This window comes from Equus przewalskii, chromosome 20, assembly GCF_037783145.1.
Source record: "Equus przewalskii isolate Varuska chromosome 20, EquPr2, whole genome shotgun sequence".
In the NCBI taxonomy this organism is placed as follows: domain Eukaryota; kingdom Metazoa; phylum Chordata; class Mammalia; order Perissodactyla; family Equidae; genus Equus; species Equus przewalskii.
This window is the reverse complement of record NC_091850.1, coordinates 1,199,705-1,217,468: the sequence shown is the minus strand read 5'-3', so window position 1 is coordinate 1,217,468 and position 17,764 is coordinate 1,199,705. Positions and strand designations below refer to the sequence as shown.

Sequence of the window (17,764 nt, the reverse complement as noted above, 5' to 3'; positions counted from 1 at the left end):
TGCTCCTTTCACTTGTTTCCGCTGCTGCGGTGGGGGAGCAGCTGTTTATACTGCACCAACCAGGAACCCTGTCCGCAGTTGCTAACTGGGCCTGGGCCCCTCCTCGTAGCCACAGTGGCCCTTTGGAATCCCTCCTCTGCCGTGGGGGCCGTCACAGGGGGGCTTCAGGCTGCTGGTGCCTACTGTTGCAGCCCACCTAGATGTGCTCTCTCCTTGGGGTCTGCAATGGTGTTATGGGCTTTTCCAGCGGCCAGGGGTGGGATCACTTATATTTGTCGCTCTGTTGCTGTCGGCACCCACAAAATCTCACTTGTCCTCTATGGGTTGCAGGAGAGCTATTCGCATCTTCTACAGTCTGTGGTTAGTTCACCTAGCTATGGTGCTTTTTCCCTGGGGTCTTCCAGCCTTGTGGCTGGCAGCTGGGTGCCTTCTACTGGTGCTGTGCAGAGGCTTTCCCTAAGGCTGCTGTGAGCCTGTAGGGTTCCCCCTAGGCTACGAAGCTGGGTCTCTGGAACTCCCCCCAGCCCGAGTCCTCTCCGAGATGTCCAGCTATCCCTAGTCCCACGGGGCGGGCAACGGCAGCTGGGGGTCGCCCCGCCCTCTGGGATTCTCTCCGGGCCTCTCCCGGAGCCCTGAATGCTGGGCGTGGCCCCTCTGCTAATGGCAGACAGAGAGTTTTGTCTGCTGCCCGGGCGGAACTCCGGCGCTTCCCCTCCGGGTCGCAGAGCCGGCCTTTGAAAGTTCCCCCAGCCCCGGTCCTCTCCAGAGATCTCCGGCAATCCCTACTCCCACAGGGCGGGCAACGGCAGCTGGGAGACCTCTGTACCCTCCGCGACTCTCTCTGGGACCCTCCGGGCACCACGAACATCAGGCGGGGTCTCCCCGCCAATGGCGGGGAGAGACTCTCCCCGCGGGCTCAGGTGTGCAACTCCAAAGTTTCCCTCTGCATTTAGGAGTAATTGCGGGGGGTTTAGGTAGGGTTCTTGTCACCTGTTTCCACCGTCGCTCCTCTGTTGTGTGCTCGCTCCTGCCCTAGATGTGTGTAGATCCTCTGGGAGTGTCCGTTGGAAGAAAGCCGCTTGCGGGTACTAGGCTGCTCGTCGGGGTCGGAGAGTTTTCACCTATTTCCACATCCTCCCGGAGGAAAGTCCGTCCGCCTTCTGATGTATAGTCGCGTGGGTGTCTCAGACGTCCTGAGATGCTGTCTGGATATCCTTTGTCAAGTGATAAGTGTCCAAATAATTGTAGACTCGAAGGGGGAGAGACAAAGAGGACTACTCACGGCGCCATGTTGGATCTCCTTCCTAGCAATAATTACTTTAAATGTAAATGGACTAAATTCTCCAATCAAAAGGCATCGAGTGGCTGAATGGATTCAAAAACAAGACCTAACTGTATGCTGCCCACAAGAGACTCAATTTGGCTTTGAGGACACACCTAAGCTCAAAGTGAAGGGATGGAAAAAGACATTCCACACAAATGGAACCAAATAGAGCAGGGGTAGCATTACAGACAAATAGACCAGGTAAAAAGTTGTAACAAGAGACAAAGAAGGTCATTCTATAATGATAAAGGGGTCAAGTCATCAAAAGGATATAACAACTGTGAGTATATATGAGCCCAACATCAGATCACCTAAATAAATTAAGCAAACACTAAGAAACCCGAAGGGAGAAATGCACGACAGTACAATAATAGTAGGAGACTTTTATCCCTACTTTCCGCAATGGATAGATCAATAAGGAAACACTGCACTTGAATTGTCCCTTAACCAACTGGTCCTCACAGGCATACACAGACCATTCCACCCAACAGCAGAATAACATTCTTCTCATAACCAACTGGACCTAACAGGCATACACAGACCATTCCACCCAACAGCAGCACAATAACATTCTTCTCATAACCAACTGGACCTAACAGGCATACACAGACCATTCCACCCAACAGCAGAATAACATTCTTCTCATAACCAACTGACCTAACAGGCATACAGAGACCATTCCATCCATCAGCAGAATAACATTCTTCTCATAACCAACTGACCTATCAGGCATACACAGACCATTCCAAACAGCACTTCTAGCACTGCTCGTCAAGTCATGCTGAGGCGGCGACCCACATAGAAGAGCTACAAGGATATACAACTAGGATATACAACTACGTACTGGGGCTTTGGGGAGAAAAAAAAAGAGGAAGATTGGCAACAGATCTTAGCTCAGGGCTAATCTTCCTCACCAAGAAAAAGCACACCAAGAAGAATAAAAAGCCCAGTAATCACTCCAGACTATCCAAAAAAAAAAAAAAAACCCCAAATCAACAAACCAAACAAACAAAATCCTCACAATGAAGAAAGCCCAGAATCAGATGGTTTCCTGGGTGAATTATACCAAACATTTAAAGAATTAATGCCAATGTTTCTCAAACTCTTGCAAAATATTGAAGAGGAGGGAACACTCCCAAACTGAATTTGTAAGGCCAGGATTTTCCTGATACCAAAGTCAGATAATGACATCACAAGAAAAGAAAAGTACAGCTCAATATCCTTGATGAATATAGATGAAAAAATTCTCAACAAAATATAGGAAAGCAAATGTAAAAGTACACTAAAAGGATCATACACCACGTTCGAGTAGGATTTATTCCTGTCATGCAAAGATGGTTCCACACATGAAAACCAATAAATATGATACACAACATTAATAGAATGAAGGATAAAGTCATACGATCATCACAAAAGATGAAGAAAAACATTTGACAAAATTCAGTATCCTTTCAGGATAAAAATTCTCAGCAAATTGGACATAGAAGGAACATATCTCAACATATATAACAAGCCCACAGCTAACATCATACTCAACAGTGAAAGGCTGAAAGATTTTCCTTTAAGATCAGGAACAAGACAAGGATGCCCACTCTTAGCACTTCTATTCCACATAGTACTGGAAGTCCCAGCCAGAGATATTAGGCAAGAAAAAGTAGTAAAAGGCATTAAATCAGAAAGGAAGAAGTAAAATGGTCTCTGTTTGCAGGTGATTTGATCTTATAGATAGAAATGCCTAAGTTCTCCACCAGAGACCTGTTAGAACTAATAAACAGAGTCAGATCAGTTCCAGGATACAAAACCATTAAAAAAAAATCAGTTCCTTTTCTATATGCTAACAATTAAGTATCTGAAAAAGAAAAAAGAAAACATTCCCAGTCACGATAGCACCAAAAACAATAAAATCCTTAGAAATAAATTTAACCAACTAAGTGAAAGATCTGTACACTGAAAAGTCGATGTTATTGATGAAAGAAATTGAGCAAGACACAAACAAATGGAAAGTTTCCATGTTCATGGATTGGAAGAATTAATGCTGTTAAAATGTCCATATTACCCAAAGTCACCTATGGAGTCAATGCAATCCCCAGCAAAATTCCTATGGTGTTTCTCTCGGAAATAGAAAAACAATCCTAAAATTAATATGGAACCATAAAAGAACCAAACAGCCAAAGCAATCCCAAGAAAGCACACAGCCAGAGGCATCACACGTCCCGATTTCAAACTAAAATACAAAGTGATAGTAATCAAAGCAGTCTGGTACTCACATAAAAACAGACACATAGACCAATGTAAGAGAGTCAAGAACCCAGAAATAAACCCACACACATACACTCAACTAATATTTGCCAAGGGAGACAAAAATACTCAATGGAAAGAGAAAGGACTGTCTCTCCAAAAAATGGTGGCGTGAAAACTGGCTATTAACATGGAAAAGAATGAAATTAGACCCCTATCTTACACCAGTCACAAAAATTAACTTGAAGTGGATTACAGACTTAAATTAAGACCTGAAACCATAAAATTCCTAGAAGAAAACATAGAGACAAAGTTCCTTGATATGATCTTGGCAATGATTTTTTTGGATATGACACCAAAAGCACAGGTAACAAAAACAAAAATTAACAAGTGCGACAACATTCTTTTGCTTCTGTAAAGCAAAAGAAACAATTGATAAAGTGAAAAGACAACCTATGAATGGGGGGAAATATTTGCAAACCATATGTTGATAAGGGATTAATATCCAAAATATGTAAGGAACCTAGACAAATCAATAGAAAATCAAATAATCTGATTACAAAATGGGCAAAGGACCTGAGTAGACATTTTTTCAAAGAAGATACAGGATTGGTCAACAGGTTCATGAAAAGATCCTCAACATCACTAATCATCAGGGAAATGCAAACCAAAGCCCCACTGAGATATCACCTCACAGCTGTTAGAAAGGCTGTCATTAAAAAGACAAGAGATAACAATTGCTCCCAAAAATGTGGAGACAAAGGAACCTTTGTGTATTGTTGGTGGGAATGTAAATGGTACAGACACTTCGGAAAACAGTATGGAGTTTCCTCAAAAGAGTAAAAACAGAACTACCATGTGACCTAGCCATGTCACTTCTGGGTATTTATCCAAAGGACCGGAAATCACTATCTCACAGAGATGTCTGCACCCCCATGTTCATTGCAGCATTGTTCACAGTAGCTAAGACACCGAAACAACCTAAACGTCCATCAACGGATGAATGGATAGAGAACATTTGATGTATACACACCATGGAATATTATTCACCCACAAAAAGGACATTCTGCCTTTGTGACAACATAGATGGACCTGCAGGGCATTGTACTAAGTGAGATAAGTCAGACAGAGAAAGACAAACACTGCATGATATCACTTACATGTGGAATCTAAGAAAGCCAAAATCATGCAAAGAGTAGATTTGTGGTTTCCAGGGGCTGGGGGGTGCAGGAAATGAGGAGATGTTGGTCAAAGGTTACAAACTTCCAGTTAGAAGAGGAATCAATTCTGGGATCTACTGTACAGCATGGTGATTACAGCCGACAATACTGTATTGAATACTTGAAAGTGGATGAGAGAGTGGATCTCAAATGTTCTCCCCATAACAACAACAAATGGTAATTCTGTGGGGTGAAGGGAGTGCTAACTAACTTCATTGTGGTGATCACTTTGCATGTCTAAAATCATCACATCGTATACCTTAAGCTTACTCAATGTTATGTGTCAATCACAGGTCAGTAAGTCCAGAAGAAAGATCGTCTATTTTGTCATAACATGAGCCTAAGCGCCCCTGCTGCCTTGGGTTACTATTTGCTTGGAACATCTTTTTCGATCCTTTCACTTTCGACCTATTTGTGTCTTTGGTTCTAAAGTCGGTCTTTCATTTATTTATAATTGAGGTCATATTGGCGTATAACATAGTGTAAATTTCAGGTGCACATTGTTACACATCAGTGTCTGTGTAGACGGCATCATGTCCACCAATAGTCTAGCTTTTATCAGTCACCATACATGTGCGCCCCTTTACCCCTCTCGCCCCACCCCCCTTCTCCTCTGGTGACCACTAATCTGTTCTCTTTATCTATGTGTCTCTTTGTTCATCTTCCACACATGAGTGAAATCATATGGTGTTTGTCTCTGTCTGGCTTATTTTGCTTAACATAATACCCTCAAGGTCCGTCCACGTGGTTGCAAATGGCAGGATTTCGTCTTTTTTATGGCTGAGTACTATTCCATTGTATACATATACCGCATCTTTATCCCTTCATCGTTGAAGGCCCTTGGGTTGCTCCTGTCTCTGGTTACTCGGGTCTGCTCAGCTGGCTCTCGGGCTCCTCCACTGGCTCTCCACAGGCTCGGAAGCTGCCGGCCCGGCACCACCTGCACTGCTGCTCCCGGGATGTCCTGGGGTGCTGGCTGCGCTGCTGCCGCCGGAGCTGGTTCACAGGTGTCACTGTCACTGTCGGCGGAGACGGCGGACTTACAGCCCCTGCTGCTGGTGGAGCTGGTGTGGGGTTGCCACCACTGGGGCCTGGGTTTCCAGCTGTGCTGAAGTCCTGTTGCTCCTGGGTGCGGATGCCGCCTTCCACCGCTGGGGGCGGCGCGGGGGCTGTTTCTCCTGTTCCCGCCCCTCCTGCTCCTGTTGGCGCGCGGGGTCAGGCCGCTGGGCGGTCCAGGCCAGGCCACAGCCGCAGGGGTCGCATCGCCGCCCCGCTGCCGCCTCTCCTGGTCGCGCTGGGCGGGGCGCGGTCCCGCGGCAGGGCCGCCGCCAGTGGACGCTCCCGCGGCCGCCCCGCCCCCCGAGCTCCGCCAGCCTGCCCTGCGCGGGTCCGCGCCCCCCGCTGCTGCAGGAGGGCCGGCTCCCTGGCTCCCGCCCTCCCGCCCGCGCGCCGCCCTGGGAGGTGCACCTGCGGGGTCCGTCAGGGTTCCCCGCGCGGTGTCGGACGCCTGCTGCTCCACGGCGGTCTGTTTACTTGTCTCTTTGAGGGGAGGGACGGGCGACAACTGCCTCCACCGTGACGCTCTCGTGACTCCTAAACTAGGGCTCTGGGGAGCAGTATACCGTTGAATCACTTTCCCCATTCTGCCAACGTCTGTCTTCTGATTGGAGCGTTTAAATCGTTATTGTTGGAGGCCTCGCGCTCACGGGGTTACCTGTCCTTACAGGTTTCGTTCCGAAGACTTAACCCCTGAAAGCACTGACGTGTCTCCCACCGATGCCGGAGCCTGTCACTTAGACTCCTTGCCGCTTTCCCCGCAGCTGTCTACAGTATTTGAATTACTGTCTTCTTCGCATTTCTGGTTACTAGTCAACAACTGTTTAATTTCTATCCAAGGATGATTAAATCGACGTACACTGAAACAAGAAATATGCACTCACAATACTAAAGGATGACCTGGTCCGTGATACTTTGGTCGCTTCCTCTGCTTATTGGTTCGACAAGCCTCCTAGGTCTGGTACGCTGCTGGCTCACACCTACTACTCAACCCTCAACAATTTAGGTGCGGCTTTTCCTCTCTGGGCAGGAGCAGTAATTGCCCGTTTTTGCCATAAATCTAAAGCGTGTGACTGGTGGGAGAGAGAAGCTGCCTTTTCCTCTGTGGGGCCAACCATCTGGAGACATTGGGACGAGACTTGTCTGCACAAAGAGAGAATGACATCAAACTACAGCAAACGTTTGGAAATTTCAGGGCGAGAGACTTGAGGACATGATTCGAATCCTGAGGTCGCCTCCCCCTGATGTGGGGCCGGTGAGCCGAGGAGTCGAAAGAAAGATTTCTTGGGGTCTCAAGGTGTGGCAGTAGTGCTCTTTTATTTAGAGAATAGTGTGGAATAGCATGGGGACAGGACCCATGGGCAGTCAGAGCTGCTGCTGCAAACATGGGTGGAGAGTAAGGCTAAATTTAAGGCATAGGTATGTGAGTTATCTCTTTACAAGACAAAGGAAAGAATATGTAAAAAAAAGTTGTTAAAATGGTATCAGTGCCGGTAGGGTCTCGTTATTGGGTGGTCCTATAACTTTTAGATAAGAATCAAACAGGATTAAGTAAATGGCAGAAGCCACAGCTTAAATATTATCTATAGCTAAAAACAAAGGAGGATTTTGGGGGTGGGGTCAGTTACATGAGGCTACCAGACAGTAAACAACTTAAATCTTTGCTGTCCCTATTAAGAGTTTCCAGAGGAAAGGCCATCCTGCCTTCCTCCTGGTGCAGAGAGGGACACCGCCCCCCCCCCAGACTTCCTTCACAGATGCAAATGTCTCTCATCAAAGGGCAAGCAAATCCCACTCCTCAGAGCCCCCTTCTCATCTGCAGTTTTAAAAGTAACCAGCCTAAAATCCTGATCACCCCAATCCCTGCATGTCTTAGAACAGGAGCCAGTGAATTCCTAGTTTTTGCCCAAAATTTACACTTCTGTCCCTGACAAGGGAAACAGTCCCCACCAAGTCAGAAAGGAGCTTGGGAGTCTGTCACCCCTCCACATCCCATGGGGGTGGCCTCCCTCTCCCGTGGTGTGACAGCCTCTGTCTGAGCCTCCCGTCCTCCCTGGGGCTCACTTCCTCTTTGGACGCCTCTGATCCTGAGACAACTCCTCTGCTTGTGGAGCCTCTACGTCTCTAACGATCACTCCCCCAGCTGTGGAGGGTGACAGTCTTACACACGTGGGAGGCATTCCGTCTGCTGCCTAGAACACACTGTTTTAAAAATCACAGTATGCTTTTCATTTCCTGTAAGACGCTAAAACAAATGTGTAACTCTTGGATCCATTTACTCATATTCCTGTGAATTATTTTGTCTCCACTGTGAGACAAACACCCAGAGGGCAGGGGACCTCATCTTGTTTGCTCTGTGCTTGAATTCCCAGAGCCTGTGCAATAAGTGAAATCAAGAAATTAAAAAAAAAAAAAAAAAAAGAAAGAAAACAGCAAGTCTCCAGAGAATTCAGCTGCCGTGTTGTCATGGGGTCTCCTTAGCAGGCAATGAGGGGAATTTGTCTGAACCCGCCCCCTCCAGCACCACCCCAGCGCTCTCAGCGCCCATCAGTCAGGCCCAGGCATCCCTGCCTGAGAACACAGATCGATTAAAGGTGTTATAGTCCTGACTGTCAGTAAAGAGCCCAGGGGACACCCACCCTGTGCAACCTTTCTAACTCCGTTGGCATGATAACCCCTAGAAGCCAGTGCCGAGTTTCACTACAGAACAAGACTTGGGATTTTCAGGGACAGCTGGGACCTTGTCAAAAGTTGACTCACAGTTCCCCTCCTCCACTTCATCAGTGCAAATTAAAGAGCCCTAAGGGTCAGCCACAGAGCAGCAGGCAGATGGGGACTGATGACACCTCTGGGCTGAGGTGCAGGCAGAGCCTCAGGGTCACCCCTCTCTAGAAGCTGGTCCCGGAAAGGTTTCCCGCTTAGGCTCAAGCCCAAACTTGGGCATCTGAGCAGCATCCAGAGAGCTAAGTGGGAACTGGAGGAGGTGTTCTCTTCTCCCAAGCCACAAGATTCCCAGAGCTCCAAATAGCCAGCCGCTGCAGAGCCACTGTGGTGCCCTGGGCAGGGGAATGCACAGCACGCAGCATACCTGGCAGGGAGCACAGCCGCTGTGCGCTCCCTGCCACAGGCGGGCAAAGAGGTGGAGGATTCTGGCCCATGTGTCTGCTTCCCCATAATGCTCCCTGCGCTGCCTTATGGAAATTTCTTGTTCAGCACTCCCTCCTCCCCAACTAGGCTGACAGCCCTGGGGGTAGGCCCGCTGGACCTGCTCACCATTGTGTTTCCTGGCAACTAGAGGGGCTCAATAAATACTTACTGAGGAAACAGACAAATGACTCTCTTGTTTCCCCAGGGAAAGTCTGTGAGCTGCAAAATCCTTCAGAAATGTCCAAGGCTATTCCCTAACGTGCCTGAAATTCACTTTTCAGCTGTGGTTGACGTCACAGGAAACCCCCTGCCCTTGTGTGTGTGTCATAGCCATTGTCCTCTGTGTAAATGAGTGTCATCACATGCTCCTTGGGATTCTGGGGCAATGTCCTTTGTATCTTGATCCTTCTCTATTATTTAAGGCCATTTTAAGCTACTCCCCTCCTTGCTGCCCAAGTGCCTGTCATAGTGACTGTTTTCTGTTCCTTGAATGGGCAATCATCTTCCCACCCAGGTCTCTTACCCATGCTGCCCCTTCTGCCTGGTGCACCCTCTCCTCTCCCTCTGCCCCTGGAGAGGAATGCCTCAGCTGAAGTGCCACCTTCTCTGTGAACTGCCAGCCTGCCCTACTCGCTGTGGGTTGGGCTGTCGGGCTCTCACAGCCAACGGCCTTTCCGTCCTCACTCCTCCCCCCTCAACTAGTTCAGTTCTTCATCACCTGCCTTCTCCCCTCACGGCAGTGACCAGAGGGCAGGTTCATGTCAGTCCTGGTCACTGTGGTCTCCCTGGAGATGGACTCAGATGTTCCTGACACGTCTGTCGAGTGATGGTCGCTGGGGCTGGACTTCCTCCGAGCTGGAAGGAAGAGTTATCTCATGCACGGTCTTCAGTGCTGAGGCTGGTCACGCTTATCAAACTGACCAGCTAGTGTGGCCAGTTCTGACTTTACCCACTTGCCAAAGAGCAGATCAAGCATGGGGTTTCCTTCCTGTACTTACCATCAGACAGCCGCTTATCTCAGAAAAGAGGGGACCTCTTGAGCAAAACGTTGACCAAAGATTTATGGAACCCTTCAACTTGATTCACTGCCCAATTCTTAGTGGGAATTTTATCCTATAAATATTTATACATTTATGATATAGCTAGTTTTTGCTGGAGACAGGAGATGACAGGGACCAGAATTTCACTTCTAAGAGCTCCTGGACGAAGGAGGGAGACAGACTAGTGCACACGGCGTTCAGATACTGGAGGATGAATGCAGGGAAGACGCGGCAGACTCCTGAGAAGGGTACAGCCCCTTTAGCTTAGAAAGATCCAAAAAGGAAATCCAGTGACAAGAAATTTACCATGAGACTAAGGAGTATCTGCCAGATACATATATTTGGGATCAGACTGAAGACACGTGGGAAGTTGTCCACACTCCCCAAGTCGAGGGCGCGGGGTGGTGGTGGGAAGTGGGTGCAGAGCACTTTCCTTGACAGAGGGATGGGGTCTGACCCTTCTCTTCATCTGCAGCTGGGAGCACAGGTTCTGGCACAAGCAGGGGCTGAGGAAGGTTTGGGGAGTGAAACGACTTGAGCTGATATTCGCTGATCATCCCCTGGGTTAAACCCAATGGAGATACCCAGAAATTCGTGGATTCTGCCTGAGAAAAAGCTACAAGCAGAGCTACAAGGCTGTGGTTCAAAGGGACTCTGGTTGTTCTCATTGTTTCTCCCCTGGCCACACAGGGCTCCTCACGTAGTAGGTGCTCAGCAACTATCTGTGAGACGAATGAGAGAATAACGTCCATAGTTGAGAAAACATTTGAAACGGGGCTGGGGGAGGGAGTCCATCTCGACCAAGCAGCTACTCTGTGCCAGGTCTTTGCACTCATTGTGTCTCTGATCTGTGTAACTCAGCCCCATTTTACAAAGGAGAAAACAAGGCCCAGAGAGGCCATGTCACTCGTCCAAGGGCACAGCACCCTCCAGGCGAGGCTGCAAGATGCAGCTGCACTGTGACCTTGTGACCTTGGTCTCCTCCACCCCATGCCCTGGCTTAGCACCAACTCCCTTCTGTGACCCTAGCCTTGGTTCCTGACTGCTCTGGGCATCCATAAACAGCAACAAAAGATCATCCTCCTTAGTCTGGGATGCTTTTCTTGGTTGAACATCTGTCCCTCTGACAATTAGACTTGTGCCAAGGAAATCCCACCAAGATTTCCCCCACATTCTGGGTCTTCCGCTGTCCCGGTGGGGTAGAGCTCAGAGAAAAGTGTTGGCTGGAGCCTCAGTCCAGGCTGGCATAGCCCTGGCCAAGCCGGCTGCCCCAGCCCCTCATGGCCTCTCCTTCCAGCCCACTCTCCCCCCTGGGCTGGAAAGATGGTTTTAAGGTGTCTGCCGTTCCCTTCACATTTTGGCCCCGTTCTGACCTCCCAGCCTGTCCTAACCCCGTTCCGGGCTCTTCCCCATGCCTCTGCTCATGCCAGTGCCTCTGCCTGCGATTCCCTCCCTGGCTGTGTGCCAGGGACTGTTGTTCATGCTTCGAAGTTCAGCTCAGATGGTGCCTCCCCCGCTCCCTGCCTGCACTGCAGGGTCTCACCGTAGGGTGCATGGATCATCCATTGTTTTCTTCAATGTGCACAGTCGGCCCCCAATCCTCAGGTTCTATGTCCACAGATTCAACCACTGCGGATGGAAAATATTCGAAGAAAATTCCCCAGCCCTAAGCGATACAGTGCAGCAACTATTTACACAGCATTTTCATTGTACTAGTGACTACGAGTGACCAAGAGATTATTTCACATACACAGGAGGATGTGTGCAGGTTACATGCAGACACTACATCATTTTCTGTAAGGGACTTGAGCCTCTGTGAGTTTTGGTATCCGCGGGGGTCTTGGAACAGATCCCTGTGGATACCGAGGGACGACTGTGTATTTATGAAATATTTTCTGCTCTATTTGACATTTACCATTCTAGGTGCTGGGAACACAGCATGCAACCGGCAAGAGGCCATCTCTGCCCTCAGGAGGTCTTGGAGAAGCCTGGTGGGAGACACAGCTACATAACCAGGAGACGGCAACACCGGGTGATGAGGACTTCAGGGGAAGCTAGGAGTCGGAGAGGCAGCTACCTCATCAGGGGTGTGGGAGGCAGGGTGGGCTTCCTGGAGGAGGTGACTTGTGACCTGAAACCTGTTGACTGAGGCAGATGTGAGTGAGGCATGAGGGATGTGGTGGGACCTGGGATGAGAGAGAGGCCAGCACATTCAGAAAACCGGAAATGCTCCCATCTCATTTTAGCCTAGCGATACAAAAAGGGGGGCAGGTGTTGGAATTGGAGGAGACGTCTTCAGTCCTCAGCCCTAGGCGAGCCTGCCTCTTCCCCCAAATCCACCTGTGAGCCCTGCTCGATGCCTGGCAGCTGTTTGGGGCCCTTGTTACTACTTGTCCACAGACAGCTCTCCTGGAACCAGGCCAAGGCTTCCTTGTCCAGCACGGGGCCCACCTCGTCACCACCAGCAGTCGAACAGAGCAGGTGAGGGCAGGAGGGACCTTTAGGGCCCTTCGCCAAGTCAGTACGTGGTCGCGTCCCTGGCCCCTGCAGGGTCGGCTCCAAACCCCGGAGCCCAGCCTTCAGGCCCACGGCTGCTCTCTCCACACACCTACCGCCCCAGCATGTGGACGCGCCCTGACTGTGCATTTTCTCACTCTGCTTTTATTGACATCAGCCCTGTGGCAGGAGCTCCCTTCCCCTGTGATCAGCTGAGAGAACTCCTCTTCATCCTTTAAGTCCCAGAGGAAACATTCCCTCCTCTGCGTTTCCCCCAGTGACCAGCAGACGTCTCCCTCACAGGCCTGCATGTTGGGCTGTGGCTGTGGGTCGAGGGTCTGGGACTGGGTCTGCTGTATCTCTGTGTCCCCAGGGCCTGGACAGCGCTGGACACACAGTAGGGACTCAGCGTACGCCTCTTGTGTGGAGTCCAATGGCAGAGGCTCTCCTGTTGCCCGGAGTCCAAACTCTCAAGCCTGGGGTTGAGCGTCCTGTAATAAATCTCAGACATATGGGTTTTCTGACAGCAAAGTGAGTGCACACTGTGTGTTCACGTGAATGCGACCAGCCGTCAGATCCTCTCTGGCAGGAAAGTGCTGTTTTTACTCCCAGTTTGCAGATGGGGAGGCTGACGTCAGAGGTTTGTGTTAATGTTTTCTGCGGTCCAATGGCATGTTAGCGATGGAGCTGAGGACCAAACCCTGGGGCCTAAAGACGACGTCGATTGGAAGGGACCATTGGGGCTGCAGAGCAACAGCATCAGAGACACTTGGAGGAGAGAAGTGTGGCCATGCTTGGTGGGCAGCTGGGGATGTGGCGCAGGGCCTGTAGCTGACCTGTGGGAGCCACACTGAGGCCAGCAGCACAGGATGCACAGGGACGGGACTCCCACCACCATCCCTGCCCTGTGTGGAAACTATAGGCCAGAGACGGCACCAGGAAATGAGCACACAAAAGCAGATGCAAAGGGCCACGCACAACTCAGGCTCTGGGGTTGGTGTTGAGCCATCTGCAGCCCAGACCCCAGAACTCATCCTAGGTCCATGGCAAATGTCCCCCAAGTCAGTGCGTTACCAACATCAGGCTGCAGCAGCCCAGTCGTATCTACAAAAGAAAGTTCATGCCACCAAACATAGGTGCAAACCTTAGAGCTTCTTGAGCCTTCTGGTCAACCCTATGTGTGGGTTTGAGGGTTCAGAGCTCCCCAGTAGAGAGACGTCGGAACCAGGGCTGATCCTGGCAGTTGACAGTCACCAGAGGGGAGTGAAAAAATGGAGACTATTTGTTCCTGTGACGGAGACCACTTGAACTCTGTTCACTTGAACTGGTCCTGGGGGCCTGGACTGCTCCTCCTGGGAGCCACTGACAATCCTGTCTGGCCACAGATGGCAGAGGAGGACTTCCCTCGAGGAAAGCCCTTGAAACTGAAGGTCTCTAGATGTTCAGGACCCGGGTAGGCATCCTGCTTGGCCAAGTCTAAGAGTACTGCCATGGCTTTAAAAAGACCCATAGCTGCATTTATTGAGGGCTTATCAACCACCAGACCCACGTTCTCAATGCAGAGAGCATCCTTGGGAGGCAGGTGTTATACTTATTTCCATTTTACAAATAGGGAAACTGAGGTTGACAGGTTAGGTGGCATATCTCAGGTGACAGTAAATGAGTAGGAGATCTGGGGCTCAGAATTCTGAGAGTTTTATAAAATCATGAAAGATAATCAAAACACAGATTGAGGGAACTCAGAGAACCCCTGACTGGGTAAATTCCAGAAAGCATATGCATGCACACACGCCACACACACACACACACACACACAGGAACATCCTAGTCAACCTGCTGAGAATCAAAGGAAAAGAGAAAAACCATAATGGCATTCAGAGGGAAAAGACCGTTAAATGACAGCACGTGTGAAAGCTTCCCAACAGTGGGTGTGATGACTAGAGGCCTCTCCATCCTCTTGTTTCTCCTCCTCCCTGCATCACCGTCTGGCAGATGCTGGACACAAGCAGGACATTACACGGGAGAAATGTTCTGGCCAGTGCAGGCCATGCGGGCAGGCAACAGCAAGGAGACAGGGGCAGGTTTGGGTGGTGCCAAGTGAGAGTCGGGAGAGGGAGAGTGTTCTTTTCAGCCCTGTTGATGGTAGCGGGTCTCGTGGCAGAAGAGTGTGTCAGGGTTATTTTAATCAAGCCCCTGTCAAGGCTGATGCTGACACACTGTCTGAGGCCCCTGCCCTGCATTACCCTGCCTTCTGCTGACGTCCATCCCTTGAACGGACAAACGGGAAGCTGCTGTGCTCACTTTGGCAAAGTGTCGGGGAGGCACAGCTGGTCCAGTTCCAGTCTTGCACTGGAGTCTCCATTCAGCGGCCTGTGCAGCTCCCAGCCCAGCAGAGCTGAGCTCTGCCCTCCTCCCCAGAAACCCCTGTGAGCCCTACCCAAGAACCTGGGTGGCATTGCAGGGGTCCTCCTGCAACTTGTCCACGATGAACTCACCTGCTTCAAAGGCGAGGATCACCATGTGAGGATGGTGCTCATCTGGTCATCATCATGGCCAAGCAGAGCAGGTGGGATGGGCGAGGGGCACTGTCTCTCCCCTCAAGTCATTGCAAGCTCCTGTCCTTGTCCCCTGTAGAATCTGGTGCAAATCCTTCATTCTGCCCTCTTAATACACATCCACCATCTTGGCGGGTAGAGTTGGGCAGCATTCATTTGTGTCCAGCTTCGGAGCAATTCTTCCTGCTGGCCCCTCTACCTGGAATGCCCCCGCCTCCTTTTATCTACAGGGACAGCTCCTCCATCAGATCAATTTCACATCAGATCAAACATTGCCCTCAATATCCTTCCCCCTGCCTCTTCCTGAATGCTGGACTGTGCTGCCAGATCATGGGTCCATCTGCCCACACACGAGGGACCCCAAGGCAATGGGCGGATCTGTCTTACCTTTGAGTCCATGGTGCCTGGAGTCACATTGGACACACAGCAAGACCCAATATTTGCCAGTGGAATCTGACTGATTTCCAGAACCATTTCTATAGGGTAGTGCCCAAATTCCTTGCCCTGTCAATCACGCTCTTGAATAACATTCCTCACTACCTCCTATCCAGTGCTCAACTAGGAACCCTACTGGGCTCTTTTCCCTCACTGAACCCTCAGAGAAAAGCTGGAAGCACCTGCCATCGCCATCTCCATTTTACCAACGAGGAGCCTGAGGATCGTAAGTGTCCGCAACTTGCTGACCACATTGTCCACAGCAGTGGTGGAAATGGAGGTCTATCCAGAGCTTTTGGCCAGTGTGTTCAACTGCTACATTGGACCGCATCCCTGCCCATGGGGTCCTCTAGGTCTTAGTCCCTTTCATGGGCTGCATCCACCACATGCCCACCTCTGGCTGTAGTATTAATTGACCTAATCTGCCTTCGCCCCATGCATAAATTCCCCAGTTCAGTGGAAGATGTTGGACCAGCCTTTGGGAACAGTACCCAAAGGGCATCTACCAGTGGAGAGGTGGCTCAGCCCCACCTTCATGTGAGTGTTCCTGTTGGAATACCTGAGCCCTAGCCTGTCTGTCCCATTGGATCTTGGAGACATCCTCCCATAGATTCTCAACCACTTCAAGGGTCTAATTTTGACCTGAACAAAACTTCCTGTCATATTTCCTGTTGTCATGCTTACTTGCAGGTGTGTGTGTGTGTAAACCACAATTCAACAACATCAAACAACAAGTTCTTTACTGTAGGAACTCACGTTCCATTAATACACTAAAGAGAACCTTGCCCTTTAAGGAGGGGAAGAGGACGTGTGATGTGCAAGCGTATTAAGCTGCAGAGCTCATCTGGGTGTATCTGGAGTCTCTCGTGTCCTACAGAACATGTTTGCAGGATCACTGCCTGGAGGATGCAGTCCTAAGCCCTCAGCATATAAGTCAATGACCTCACATTCTGGTCACCATCTGTCTTTGAACTTTCCTTCACATCCACAGCTTTACAATATTTATTTCATAAATGAAATAAATGAGGCCCAAGAGGACAAGTGACTTCACATCTCATCTCCTGCTTTTGTTCCTGCTGTGTCACCCGTCTCGAACACATTTTATTGGTTTGGTGAACTGCAATATGTGTGTCGAGCCCAAGATGCTGTGCCTGCCAGAGAAATCCATCCTGTGCCCAGCCCGAGTTAACCCAACTCCCTTAATATCCCAGCCACGCACTCTGTGGAGGTTTGCAGTTGTGTTTATTAAGATCTTCCTTTGTCTAAACACGTTTTATCCGCCAGATGAGCTGCTGCTTTAGGGCAGAGAAGGTGTCCTACACATCTACGTGTCTCCAGTACCCCGTACAAGGCTTGAACATGACAGGTGCACAACAAACTCTTTCAGAATGAATGGATGAGTGTTGTGAACATTTTAAGAAGTGTTTAGGAAAGAGGGCATGGGATCGTTTGACAGACTTAGCCCCTATTATATGCCAGACACTCAAATGTCCTCAAACTGAATCTCAGAGATCCAGAGATGTGAAGTCACTTGTCCTCTTGGGACTCATTTATTTCATTTATGAGGCAAGAACGTTGCACCAGAAGATTGTCCTAGGACAGTGGTGCTCAAGAGGACGTGATTTTCCCCACTAGAGATGCTTGGCACTGTCTGCAATATTTTTGGCCGTCACAACAGAGAATGGGTACTCCTGGCATCTAGTGGGGAGACACCGGGAACGCTGCTCAATATCCCACAATGCACAGGACAGCACCTCACAACAAATAATGATATGACGCCAAATGTCAATAGTACCCTAGTATATAAACCCTGCTGAAAGGTATGGCTAGGATTTTTTATTTCTTGGGATTTCTCCATATCCCCAAGACTGGCCCCTCAGCTGGTGGCCTGATCCTCTTCTGGGACCTTGTCAGCAAGAACCCCAGCTGAGCCTGGCTGAGAGTGCCTTGCGCCAGCACTGTGGTTAAGGGACGTGGCTGATGTTGGTGCGTTTTCACAGCAGCTGGCCTCATGCTGAATCTTACTGCCAGGATTGTGTCTACATGAGGAAGGCTGGCTCCTGGTCCTCTGATGCGTGCTGTGTATATCGGTGCTGTAGTTGGATCTGCGAGAAGCCATGGGTCTGCTGAGCCTGCTCCCTTTCCTCTGTCTCCAGGCTCAGGAGAGATTGTCTTGATGTGTGACCCCATAACAATGCCCTGACTTCTCTGCAGAAAGGACGTCTCCTGAAGGCCCCAGTCCTCGTGGGAGCA

At 49.8% G+C, this 17,764-nt stretch overlaps 1 long non-coding RNA gene across 1 annotated transcript; it reads left to right on the top strand.

Annotated features, from left to right (window-relative positions):
* The first annotated feature begins 6,207 nt into the window (after nucleotides 1-6,207).
* Nucleotides 6,208-13,052, top strand: LOC139077769 (uncharacterized). Its single transcript, XR_011530223.1, has 4 exons — nucleotides 6,208-7,089; nucleotides 11,949-12,181; nucleotides 12,272-12,506; nucleotides 12,895-13,052. It is a non-coding gene; the product is annotated as an uncharacterized lncRNA (long non-coding RNA).
* The last annotated feature ends 4,712 nt before the right edge of the window (nucleotides 13,053-17,764 follow it).